A 14,331-nucleotide genomic window follows, 5' to 3' on the forward strand; every position below is an offset into this window, starting at 1 on the left:
TAGGGGGCAGGGCTGTGGGAGACTGGAGGCTAGGGGGCAGGGCTGTGGGAGGCTGGAGGCTAGGGGGCAGGGCTGTGGGAGGCTGGAGGCTAGGGGGCAGGGCTGTGGGAGGCTGGAGGCTAGGGGGCAGGGCTGTGGGAGACTGGAGGCTAGGGGGCAGGGTTGTGGGAGGTTGGAGGCTAGGGGGCAGGGCTGTGGGAGGCTGGAGGCTAGGGGGCAGGGCTGTGGGAGGCTGGAGGCTAGGGGGCAGGGCTGTGGGGGGCTGAGTTGGGATGCATGTGCTCCATTGTCTGTGATATCTATTATTGAAGCTGGCCTGGCCCCTTCATCAGTAACCTGATACCACTGACCAAACAAATGCTGCATAACACTCCAATTAACAAGTGCTGCTGAAAGACACACGCACAAACCAAGCTTGAAAGGCGAGCCTCAGCTGAGTCAGGTCTGAATCTCTACGTACAGAGCACCAAAAGATGACGTTTGAACACATCAGACAGAGAGGCCATATGGCTGTACCACAGTAGGGGAGAGTGGGGTAAGTTGATCCAAAGGTTGAGACACACTTGTTTCTAGGAAACCCTACACAAAATTAATAATTTGACCAAATATTTAGCAAGAGGTCATCATTTCATGGAGTCTGTGAAGGAAGAAACCACATGGAAGAAGAGGTAAGCAAGTCAGGTCCCAAAAACTAATTTTCACCAAGTCAAATGATATTTGTGTTAGAGGTTTCATGATGCTTGTATCTAAACCAAAGTAGATCATTTGAAGAGTGTTCTATACATCAGCTGGGGTCTCTGTAAGCTTCAATATGAGGTCTTAAACCTAGCATAAAAGTGCATCCTTGTATTTGTGTGGGATAATATTTATTTATTTAACCTTTATTTAACCAGGAAAAGCCCATTGAGACCCAGTGTCTCTTTTTCAAGGGAGACCTGGCAAAGAAGGCAGCAACAATCACTACATTACAGAATTAAAACATACAACAACGTGATCCAGCCTAAAAAAAAGAATTTACACTCTCCCATCAATATGGTCAAAATGTTTGCCTTGGGGTAAGACGAGCCAATGATTGAGCCAATGGCAAGTTGAGCAAATTAAAGTGTTTCTTCCCAAGGGTAATGCAAGTCATTATCGCTGGGACATGAGGTAAAAACAGGGCCTATGTTATTTTTTTCAAGAACAACATGTTTGCTAGGTGTTAAGCCTGTGTTAAAAGATGCTTTATATATATATATATATATTTTTTTTTTAACTAAACTATTATGATTGTGTTGAATTGTGGGAAACAGAGATAATAGTCTATTAAAAAGCACACTCAGAGAAAATTATTTAGTGTTGAGGTGCTGACTAACGGTGAATAAACTAGAAGCTATAAAAATGTTTAACCTCCCAGTAATTTATTGGGTAAAAAAACACCAAAGTTTCAGGCACAGTGATGCAAAAAACGTGTGTTTTCTTTACTGGGAGGTTATAGATATGGAGTGTGAGAATCTATTGGTTTTTATGGGAAATAAAGATAGACATGGTTTTAAAAAGATAGTATTTTAATATTTCATTCAGTACAGAAATGTGTAGGCGGATTAATTGACCCTGTCCCGTGGCTCAATTTACCACATAACCAGGGTAAATTCTGCCAAGAATTCACTTACTGAGACAAGCTATGTTTTCAAAAGAGTAATGTTTACATGAATTCTGATTATTTCCAGAGATACACAACATCCTGAAATATATGTAAATATCTTTGTTAGAAAGAGTACTATATTTCCCTTGATGGAGTGATGCTGAAAGCCAGTGAGGGCTATGTCAAAAAAATTAGCGTTTTCTACCAGAAATAAATGTTTAAATGGCTAAATAACTGAACAGTGCAGCAGGAGAACTTGTTACTGTGATTCCTGAAATGCAGAGCCTGTTGATGGAGTATTTTCTAATCCGAAATTATACTTTTGTTACATTATCTCAGCTGGTTAGCTAGCTCTCGGTGTCATTGACTACCAAACGTTGCTAATGCTAGCTAGCCACCTAATATATCTTGTTTTCTCAAAATGTATGTTAGCTAGCTAAGTTAGCCATGTTATGAATACAACTCCCATCTGTTGTCGACATCAGGATACGATTTGAGAGCGCTAGTTAGCTCAAAAAGTGTGTACAGCTTTGACTGCATGCTGACAGTGAATTTAGAGCCATTCAGTGGCTAGCTACACACTACAAACACAATTTTACCAGGTTGTCGTGAAGCAATTGTAATGACAGTCCACCACAACATAACCAAGAGGTTCCTGATTTGCAAGGGGGTAGTTAGTCTGTGTTCAATTTCATGATGTATTATAAACACAGTTTGAAATCCTTGTGAGGGGATTTCACCAGTGGATGATTGGGGAATTGGACTTTCTGGGAAAATGTTGTTTGAGGTTGCAACAGTAACCAAAGGTGGCTTAGAGAAGGGTCAATTGAGTTCTATTTTGCTACTTGTAGGCTACAGTCTGTAATTTATCTCAGTATATTTCATGATGTGTAACTTAATGTGCGCAATGATGTGTTTAAATCTGGGATTTAGTGCATTTATATTGGGTAAGCATTAGAATAAGTCGCCTCAATATTAGCAGCGGTATGTGGTAATATCTCTTCTAGGAGCTGATCCTTCATCAGTATTGTGAAATAATTCTAATGTTAGGGTAAGTTAGTAGGGTTTGGGGTTTGAATGGCGAAAACTGATCCGAGAGCAGCACTCCTTTTATCACGATCATATCAGTATTGACACTATGCCTCAACGACGCACTTAGCGACCGCGCACTCTCTGCATAGTGTTTTGGGAAACGCAAACACTCCGTAAGCGTAAATTCTATTGTTATGTGGAAACCGGGCCCAGTTTGTTTATGTGGATCATAAAGCACAAACAGATCCAACAAGCGTCTGCTGTCTGTCGTATCGTATATGAAGCTGAAGGACTAGTACTCCGTCTTAAATGTTGGGGAATGTTCTCAAATAGATCAGAGAACGTTAAGAAACGACATTCTTCTGTGGGAATTTCAATAAGTTTTCTGCAGGTTTCCTCAAAGTTCTATTTAAAAGTCATGCTTTCAGAACATTAACAGCATTTATCATGACACTAACAAAAGAAAACATTACATTAGTAATGTTCTAAGAATGCTACTGAAAAACATACATTCTGTCCTCAGCGTCAACAAAACTATCTCTAATCCTCTATCTTGTTAAGTGTGTTCAGGTGTGTTGGCCACTCTCAATAATTGGCCACACCTGATCTTATTGAGTGCTTGTTTCCTTTGAAATGGGGTCTGTTTAAATAGACTAAAATGAACAGCTTTTTATGAGTAACAAAACATGATATACTAGCTCCATCCTGGTGGTGCAGTGGTCTAATTCCATGTGCCAGGGGAAAGAAGATCTTAGGTTCAAATCTTAGTGAAGCTGTGCTGCAATAAAAATGTTTTGATTAATGCCTAAGTCATTTCCACATATCCTATCTGAGCTTGGAGTTCAAAACAGTTAACCTAAGCTAGCAGTCTTATTAAAATGTTCAGTTTTAAGAAAGGTATTAAAACAAATCCAAACTGTTAACCCAAACTCAGCTAGCAGTATTATAAGAATTTATTGAAACGTTCAATTAAGGGAAAAAAAACTCAAAATAACCTAAAATGTTCTCAGAACCTCACTGCAACGTAAAAATGTATGTTCCCAGAACAGGCAAAATGTTCACTTCCGTTCTCAGAACTTTAAAAAAAGTTAGGCTTCGTTCCCAAAACCAATGGATAATTTATTTTTACGTTACCACAACTACCAAGGAACTAAATGAGCTAGCTGGGCGGTCCTTCACAGGATATGTTATCAACAACCAGACCTAGCTATTATCAACAACTTGCTAATATGAACAACTAGCTATTATCAACAACTAGCTATTATCAACAATTCGCTACTATCAACAACTAGCTACTAACAACAAATAGCTACTATCAACTAGCTACAATCAACAACTAGCTATTATCAACAACTAGTTACTATCAACAACTAGCTATTATCAACAACTAGCTATTATCAACAACTAGCTCCTATCAACAACTAGCTATTATCAACAACTAGCTACTATCAACAACTAGCTACTATCAACAACTAGCTACTAATTGGGTCAGCCCTGCAACATTGGGTCAGCCCTGCAACATTGGGTCAGCCTTGCAACATTGGGTCAGCCCTGCAACATTGGGTCAGCCCTACAACATTGGGTCAGCCCTGCAACATTGGATCAGCCCTGCAACATTGGGTCAGCCCTGCAACATTGGGTCAGCCCTACAACATTGGGTCAGCCCTGCAACATTGGGTCAGCCCTACAACATTGGGTCAGCCCTGCAACATTGGGTCAGCCCTGCAACATTGGGTCAGCCCTACAACATTGGGTCAGCCCTGCAACATTGGGTCAGCCCTGCAACATTGGGTCAGCCCTGCAACATTGGCTCAGCCTTGCAACATTGGGTCAGCCTTGCAACATTGGGTCAGCCCTTCAAGATGGGTCAGCCTTGCAACATTGGGTCAGCCTTGCAACATTGGGTCAGCCCTACAACATTGGGTCAGCCCATCAAGATTGGGTCAGCCTTGCAAAATTGGGTCAGCCTTGCAACATTGGGTCAGCCCATCAAGATTGGGTCAGCCTTGCAAAATTGGGTCAGCCTTGCAACATTGGGTCAGCCCATCAAGATTGGGTCAGCCTTGCAAAATTGGGTCAGCCTTGCAACATTGGGTCAGCCCATCAAGATTGGGTCAGCCTTGCAACATTGGGGGTATCCCAAATGGCATACTGGTCCCTATATAGGGCACTACTTCTGACCACAGCTCTATGTGCTGGTCAAACTAGTAGCAACTACCAGGCCTGGCTCTGTAGAAACAGGAAGTAACAGGAACTGGTAACTCGGGTTGCGATGGCACGGCAGAGCATGGTGTTGGTTTTCCTTTAATATTGGATAGGGGGTAATAAAGAAGAGTACACTGAAACCCAACCAGGAACAACAGACAACCATTTCCCTTGCTCCTCCTCTGCTGGTCTCCTTGTCTCCCTCCCATTCCGCCTCTCCACCATGGGTGTTCGGGCCTTCAGCAGCTCTGCACCCAGGATGGAATGCACTCCCGCCACACATACAAGATGCAGACACAGTCATCTCATTCAAAAACCTCTTCAAGGATGCCTATAACCTATAGAATGTCTTCCATGATTGACCTTCTGTGCATTCTCAGGATCCCTATTTATTCCCCAACCCACAACCTTACCCTAAACTGGTTCCCTATCCTATACCCAGCCGGGTCTGTATCCTATACCCAGCCTTACCACCTAAACCGGGTCTGTATCCTATACCCAGCCTTACCCCCTAAACCGGGTCTGTATCCTATACCCAGCCTTACCCCCTAAACCGGGTCTGTATCCTATACCCAGCCTTACCCCTAAACCGGGTCTGTATCCTATACCCAGCCCTACCCCTAAACCGGGTCTGTATCCTATACCCAGCCTTACCCCTAAACCGGGTCTGTATCCTATACCCAGCCCTACCCCCTAAACCGGGTCTGTATCCTATACCCAGCCTTACCCCTAAACCGGGTCTGTATCCTATACCCAGCCCTACCCCTAAACCGGGTCTGTATCCTATACCCAGCCTTACCCCTAAACCGGGTCTGTATCCTATACCCAGCCCTACCCCTAAACCGGGTCTGTATCCTATACCCAGCCTTACCCCTAAACCGGGTCTGTATCCTATACCCAGCCCTACCCCCTAAACCGGGTCTGTATCCTATACCCAGCCTTACCCCCTAAACCGGGTCTGTATCCTATACCCAGCCCTACCCCCTAAACCGGGTCTGTATCCTATACCCAGCCTTACCCCCTAAACCGGGTCTGTATCCTATACCCAACCCTACCCCTTTACCCTACCAACGCGACATTAAAAACTGTAATATCTTATGTTTCACTGAGATTTTGGCTGAACGACGACATGGATAATATCGGAGCTGGCTGACTTCTCCGTGTTTCGGCAGGACAGAGCAGCTACGTCTGGTAAGACAAGGGGTGGAGGAGTGTGTCTATTTGTCAATAACTGCTGGTGTGCGATGTCTAATATTAAAGAAGTCCCGAGGTATTGCTCGCTTGAGGTAGAGTACTTCATGATAAGCTATTGACCACACCATCTACCAAGAGAGTTCTCATCTATATTATTCGTAGCCCTCTATTTACCACTACAAACCGACGCTGGCACTAAGACCGCACTCAACGAGCTGTATAAGGCCATAAGCAAACAAGAAAATGCTCATCCAGAAGTGGCGCTCCTAGTGGCCGGGGACTTTAATGCAGGCAAACTTAAATCTGTTTTACCTCATTTCTACCAGCATGTCACATGTGCAACCATGGAAAAAACTAAATCCTAGACCCCCTTTACTCCACACACAGAGACGCGTACAAAGCTCTCCCTTGCGCTCCATTTGGCAAATATGACCATAATTCCATCCTCCTGATTCCTGCTTAAAAGCAAAAACTAAAGCAGGAAGTACCAGTGACTCGCTCAATACGGAAGTGGTCAGATGACGCGGATGCTACGCTACAGGACTGTTTTGCAGCACAGACTGGAATATGTTCTGGGATTCATTCAATGGCATTGAGAAGTATACCACCTCAGTCACCGGCTTCATCAATAAGTGCATCGACGACGTCGTCCCCACAGTGACTGTACGTACATTTCCCAACCAGAAGCCATGGATTACAGGCAACATCCACACCGAGGTAAGGGCTAGAGCTGCCGCTTTCAAGGCATTAATATGGTTGCTACCATGATTAAGGATAGTCCTGAATGAATTGTGAATAATGATGAGCGACAAAGTTACAGACGCACAAATATCAAACCCCCAAGACATGCTAAACCGCTCACCATTACAACAACAGGGGAGGTTAGCATTTTTTTGGGGGGGGGTCCTGATATTTGCGCATCTGTAAGTTTCTCACGCATCATTATTCCTGATTCATAGAGGATTATCCATAGACACAATACATTATTTACCACAAAATAATCTGAAACACAACCAAAACAAACAGCAAATTTCTAGAGTCTTGATGCTTGATGTAATCATTGTGTGCTAGGATTATGGGACCAAATGCTAAACTTTGGACTACTTTAATACACATACAGTGCCTTCAGAAAGTATTCAGACTTTTTCCACATTCTGTTATGTCACAGCCTTATTCTAAAATGTATTAAATTGTTTACACACAATACCCCATAATGACAAAGCAAGAGGTTTAGATTTTTTTTGCCAATTTATAAAAAACTAAATACTGAAATATCACATATACATTAGTACTCAGACCCTTTATTCAGTACTTTGTTGAAGCACATTTTGCAGCGATTACAGCATTGAGTCTTCTTGGGTATGATGCTACAAGCATGGCACACCTGTATTTGGGGAGTTTTTCCCATTCTTCTGCAGATCCTGTCAAGCTCTGTCAGGCTTGAAGGGGAGCGTTGCTGTACAGCTATTTGCAGGTCTCTCCAGAGATGTTCGATAGGGTTCAAGTCCGGGCTCTGGCTGGGCCACTCCAGCATTGTCTTGGCTGTGTGCTTAGGGTAGTTGTCCTGTTGGAAGGTGAACCTTCAGCCTAGTCTGAGGTCCTGAGCGCTCTGGAGCAGGTTTTCTTCAAGGATCTCTGTACTTTGCTCCATTCATCTTTGGCTCAATCCTGACTAGTCTCCCAGTCCCTGCTGCTGAAAAACATCCCCACAGCATGATACTGCCATCACCATGCTTCACCGTAGGGATGGTGCCAGGTTTCCTCCAGATGTGACGCTTGGCATTCAGGCCAAAGAGTTCAATCTTGGTTTCATCAAACCAGAGAATCCTGTTTCTCGTGGTCTGAGAGTCTTTACGTGCCTTTTGGCAAACTCCAAGCGGGCTTTCATGTCCTTTTTACTGAGGAGTGGCTTCCATCTGGCCAGTCTACCATAAAGGCCTGATTGGTGGAGTGCTGTAGAGATGGTTGTGCTTCTGGAAGTTTCTCCCATCTCCATAGAGGAACTCTAGAGCTCTGTCAGAGTGACCAATCGGGTTCTTGGTCACCTCCCTGACCAAGGCCCTTCTCCCCCCGATTGCTCAATTTGTCCAGGTGGCCAGCTCTAGGAAGAGTCTTGGTGGTTCCAAACTTCTTCCATTTAAGAATGATGGAGGCCACTGTGTCCTTGGGGACCTTCAATGCTGCAGAATTGTTTTGGTACCCTTCCCCAGATCTGTGCCTCGACACAATCCTGTCTCTGAGTTCTACTGACAATTCCTTCGACCTCATGGCTTGGTTTTTGCTCTGACATGCACTGTCAACTGTGGGTCCTCCTTATATTGACAGTTGTGTGCCTTTCCAAATCATGTCCAATCAATTGAATTTACCACAGGTGGACTCCAATCAAATTGTAGAAACATCTCAAGGACGATCAATGGAAACATGATGCACCTGTGCTCAATTTCGAGGCTCCGAGCAAAGGGTCTGAATACGTAAATAAGGTATTTCTGTTTTTTAATTTTTAATATTTGCACAAAAAAATAAAACGTTATTACTTTGTCATTATGGGGTATTGTGATGTCATTATGGGGTATTGTGATGTCAATATGGGGTATTGTGATGTCATTATGGGGTATTGTGATGTCATTATGGGGTATTGTGTGTAGATTAATGAGGATTTTATTTATTTAATCCATTTTAGAATAAGACTGTAACGTAACAAAATGTGGAAAAAGTCAAGGGTTCTGAATACTTTCAGAATGAACTGTAAGTGAATTTGTCCCAATACTTTTGGTCCTCTAAAATGGTGGGACTACAGTATGTACAAGAAGTGCTGTAATTTCAAAACGGTTCACCTGATATGGATGAAAATCACTAATCAAATCCAAAGTGCTGGAGTACAGAGCCAAAACAACAACAAAAATGTGATACTGTCTCAATGCTGTTGGAGCTGTAGGTGTTCCTCTTGTCCAGATTACGACCATGTGAACGGTGACGTAAATGGCACCTTCTGTGTATATTTTAGTAAATTGTGGGTCCATTCTGGCATGCTGGCCTTGATGTGAGCCAAAACCAGACTCTTGAAACACTTCATGATGATTGGGGGTGAGTGTGATGGGGCGATAGTCATTTATGCATGTCACCTTTGTTTTTCTTGGGCGCTCGGACAATTGCGGTCTCCTTGAAGCAGGTGTGGACTATAGGTACAGGTCAAAGATGTCTGAGAAGATGCCCGCCAGCTGGTCAGTACAGACTCTGAGGACGCAGCCAGAGATGCCATCTGGTCCAGCGGCTTTGTGAGTATTCACTCTTTTGAGAGTTTTCCACGTCAGCCTCGGAGAGCAAAAGCCCATGGTTCTCCGGAGCAGCGAGTGTCTTCTTGGATGGCTCGGTATTGTCTGCCTCGAAGCCAGCATAAAATATGTTAAGCTCGTCTGGGAGGGAGGATTCGATGGGCACCACACAGCTGGATTTGCAATTGTAATCTGTCATAGTCTATAGTCCTTGCTAAATGCCTCATGAGTCTGAGTTGTCGAACATCAATTCAAGTTTAAGTCTGTATTGTCTTTTTGCATCCATAATGGATTTGAGGAGCTCGTACCTGCTTTCGCACGCCACCAAGTCATCTGGGTTTGTTCTGCTGACATTGAACGCTGTAGTACGGGCTCTAAACCTGGTACGGATATCTCTGTTCTTCCAGGGTTTTTGGTTGGGGTACAGATTGCTAAGCCTGTGACTGACACCAACAACAACTTGGCCTCTTTTAAGATGAAGGTTAACATGCCGGGTGAATACAACTCCAGTTGCAATTCCAAACAAGGGTGTATCACAAATGCCACCCTATTCCCTATGCAGTGCATTACTTTAGTCCAGAGCCCTGTGGGATGCACAAGGGCTTATGGACATAGTGAAATGTTCAACAACTGAAGCCATCTGCCATGACAGTGAATCCCTTTCTCCTTTCTTCCTTCAGCAGGGTGCCAGAGCACACAACACACCTGGGATACCACAACACCCCCCCTGGAATTCTCTCTCTCTCTCTCCCTCTTAGACAGTGCTGAGGTGAGGTCTGGCACATAGCTGACATTCCACTGAACTGAGCCCTGGGCTGAGGAGAGAGAAGTATCTGGGAAGCTCAATGGTACAGCAGGCTAGGAGAACAATGCTACCCACCCACCCATCCCTCTCTCCATCCCAACCCTCCTCTCCTAGCCTGCTAGCAGACACACTTCCAATGAGCACAGAACACCAACAGAGTGCTAACAATGCTTAGCAGTAACAAATAAAGTGGGCAGAGGGTGTGGGGAATGGGGGTGAGAAAGGAGGGAGGTGTGGGGTGGGGGAGGAGAGTGGAGTGGAGGCATAGGAATGAGAGAAGACAGCCCTGGCTGTGATCATGGAGTAGTAGAAACACATCATGGAGTAGTAGAAACACATCATGGAGTAGTAGAAACACAAGATGGAGTAGTAGAAACAAGATGGAGTACTAGAAACACAAGATGGAGTACTAGAAAAACAAGATGGAGTAGTAGAAACACAAGATGGAGTAGTAGAAACACAAGATGGAGTACTAGAAACAAGATGGAGTAGTAGAAACACAAGATGGAGTAGTAGAAACAAGATGGAGTAGTAGAAACAAGATGGAGTAGTAGAAACAAGATGGAGTAGTAGAAACACATCATGGAGTAGTAGAAACAAGATGGAGTAGTAGAAACACAAGATGGAGTACTAGAAACAAGATGGAGTAGTAGAAACACAAGATGGAGTAGTAGAAACAAGATGGAGTAGTAGAAACAAGATGGAGTAGTAGAAACACAAGATGGAGTAGTAGAAACAAGATGGAGTAGTAGAAACAAGATGGAGTAGTAGAAACAAGATGGAGTAGTAGAAACAAGATGGAGTAGTAGAAACACAAGATGGAGTAGTAGAAACACAAGATGGAGTAGTAGAAACACAAGATGGAGTAGTAGAAACAAGATAGAGTAGTAGAAACAAGATAGAGAAGTAGAAACAAGATGGAGTAGTAGAAACACAAGATGGAGTAGTAGAAACACAAGATGGAGTAGTAGAAACAAGATGGAGTAGTAGAAACAAGATGGAGTAGTAGAAACACATCATGGAGTAGTAGAAACAAGATGGAGTAGTAGAAACACATCATGGAGTAGTAGAAACACATCATGGAGTAGTAGAAACACAACATGGAGTAGTAGAAACAAGATGGAGTACTAGAAACACAAGATGGAGTAGTAGAAACAAGATGGAGTAGTAGAAACACATCATGGAGTAGTAGAAACCAGATGGAGTAGTAGAAACACATCATGGAGTAGTAGAAACACATCATGGAGTAGTAGAAACACAACATGGAGTAGTAGAAACACATCATGGAGTAGTAGAAACACAAGATGGAGTAGTAGAAACACAACATGGAGTAGTAGAAACAAGATGGAGTAGTAGAAACACATCATGGAGTAGTAGAAACACATCATGGAGTAGTAGAAACACAACATGGAGTAGTAGAAACCCATCATGGAGTAGTAGAAACAAGATGGAGTAGTAGAAACACAACATGGAGTAGTAGAGACAAGATGGAGTAGTAGAAACACAAGATGGAGTAGTAATCTCTGAATACAGAAGTATTCCATGTAAGTATGTACATAATTATGTGATTGTGTTGTTCCAGAATAGACAAAGAATAACATTGTATAAAATCTACTTATAGCTAGGGGGTTCAACAACATTCCGCTGAAAAGGCAGAGCTCGAAATTCCCAAATATTTTTTTTAATATGTAACTTTCATACATTCACAAGTGCAATACACCAAATGAAAGATAAACTTCTTGTTAATCTACCCATCGTGTCCGATTTCAAAAAGGCTTTACAGCAAAAGCACACCATATGATTATGTTAGGTCAGAGCCTAGTCACAAAAACACACACAGCCATTTTCCAGCCAAAGAGAGGAGTCACAAAAAGGCAGAAATAAAGACAAAATGAATCACTAACTGTCACACCCTGGCCATAGAGAGGCTTTTATTCTCTATTTTGGTTAGGCCAGGGTGTGACTAGGGTAGGCATTCTAGTTTCTTTATTGCTATGTTTTCTGTTTCTATGTTTTGGCCGGGTATGGTTCTCAATCAGGGACAGCTGTCTATCGTTGTCTCTGATTGGGAATCATACTTAGGCAGCCTGTTTTGCCACCTTAGTTGTGGGTAGTTGTCTGTGTTGGTGGCCTGTATAGCCATAGTAAGCTTCATGTTAGTTTTGTCATTTCTTGTTTTTGTTGGCGACATTCTAAATAAAAAGAAATGTACGCTCACCACGCTGCACCTTGGTCCGGTCATTTCATTGACGACGTTCGTGACACTAACCTTTGATGATCTTCATCAGATGGCACTCATAGGACTTCATGTTACACAACACATGTATGTTTTGTTCGACAAAGTTCCTATTTATATCCAAAAATCTCTGTTTACATTGGCGCGTTATGGTCAGTAATGTTGTGCCTCGAAAACATCCAGCGAATTTTCAGAGAGCCACATGAATTTACAGAAATACTCTGTAAACTTTGATAAAAGATACAACTATTTGGCACAGAATTATAGATATACTTCTCCTTAATGCAACTGCTGTGTCAGATTTCAACTGCTGTGTCAGATCGTAGAAACATGTCAAACGATGTATAGAGTCAATCTTTAGGATGTTTTTAACATAAATCTTCAATAATGTTCCAACCGGAGAATTCCTTTGTCTTTAGAGTTGCAATGGAACGCAGGTCGCTCTCACGTATGCACGCGTGATCAGCTCATGGCACTCTGGCAGGCCTCTGTTTGATTCAGCTCTCATTCGCCCCCACTTCACAGTACAAGCCTCAAACAAGGTTCTAAAGACTGTTGACATCTAGTGGAAGCCTTAGGGAGTGCAATTTGACCCCATAGACACTGTATATTCGATAGGCAATGAGTTGAAAAACTACAAACCTCAGATTTCCCACTTCCTGGTTGGATTTTTCTCAGGTTTCCACCTGCCATATGAGTTATGTTATACTCACAGACATCATTCAAACAGTTTTAGAAACCTCAGAGTGTTTTCCATCCAATAATACTAATAATAGGCATATATTAGCTTCTGGGCCAGAGTAGCAGGAAGTTTACTCTGGGCACACTTTTCATCCGAACGTGAAAATGCTGCCCCCTATCCCAAACAGGATAAATAAGTCAGTGTGTGTGTGTGTGTGTGTGTTCATGACCAGGTAGATTGAAAGCATGGAAAGAAAGCTTGAGAACTTGGCTGCTATGACAAGGAGAGAGAGAGAAACTACAGGATTTCATAGTCATATGATCGTGACATTCTTCACAGAATTAACCACCAAACCAAGGCAAAAGGACATGGTCACGAGAAAGAAAGTGTGAGGAGAAAAAAAAAGTCCCTAGAAAATGACAAGAGAGAACATTCCCCTGTCGTTCAGCTGCTCTGCTGCCATGTTTTGTCATGTTGTGTTGCTACCATGCTGTGTTGTCATGTTGTGTTGCTACCATGCTGTGTTGTCATGTTGTGTTGCTACCATGCTGTTTTGTGATGTTGTGTTGCTACCATGCTGTGTTGTCATGTTGTGTTGCTACCATGCTGTGTTGTCATGTTGTGTTGCTACCATGCTGTGTTGTCATGTTGTGTTGCTACCATGCTGTTTTGTGATGTTGTGTTGCTACCATGCTGTGTTGTCATGTTGTGTTGCTGACATGCTGTGTTGTCATGTTGTGTTGCTGCCATGCTGTGTTGTCATGTTGTTGCTGCCATGCTGTGTTGTCATGTTGTTGCTGCCATGCTGTGTTGTCATGTGTTGCTACCATGCTGTGTTGTCATGTTGTGTTGCTACCATGCTGTGTTGTCATGTGTTGCTACCATGCTGTGTTGTTATGTGTTGCTACCATGCTGTGTTGTCATGTTGTTGCTACCATGCTGTGTTGTTATGTGTTGCTACCATGCTGTGTTGTTATGTGTTGCTACCATGCTGTGTTGTCATGTGTTGCTACCATGCTGTGTTGTCATGTTGTTGCTGCCATACTGTGTTGTCATGTTGTTGCTGCCATGCTGTGTTGTCATGTGTTGCTACCATGCTGTGTTGTTATGTGTTGCTACCATGCTGTGTTGTCATGTGTTGCTACCATGCTGGGTTCCTACCATGCTGTGTTGTCATGTGTTGCTACCATGCTGTGTTGTCATGTTGTGTTGCTACCATGCTGTGTTGTCATGTTGTGTTGCTACCATGCTGTGTTGTCATGTTGTGTTGCTGCCATGCTG

General features: G+C 43.1%; 1 protein-coding gene across 4 annotated transcripts in view; it reads right to left on the bottom strand.

Annotated features, from left to right (window-relative positions):
- The window catches only part of LOC112236778 (polypyrimidine tract-binding protein 3), a 116,117-nt gene that overhangs the window by 87,030 nt on the left and 14,756 nt on the right, over window positions 1-14,331 (bottom strand). The gene's annotated exons all lie outside the window — the stretch shown is intronic.

Source organism: Oncorhynchus tshawytscha, linkage group LG20, assembly GCF_018296145.1.
Source record: "Oncorhynchus tshawytscha isolate Ot180627B linkage group LG20, Otsh_v2.0, whole genome shotgun sequence".
NCBI lineage: Eukaryota > Metazoa > Chordata > Actinopteri > Salmoniformes > Salmonidae > Oncorhynchus > Oncorhynchus tshawytscha.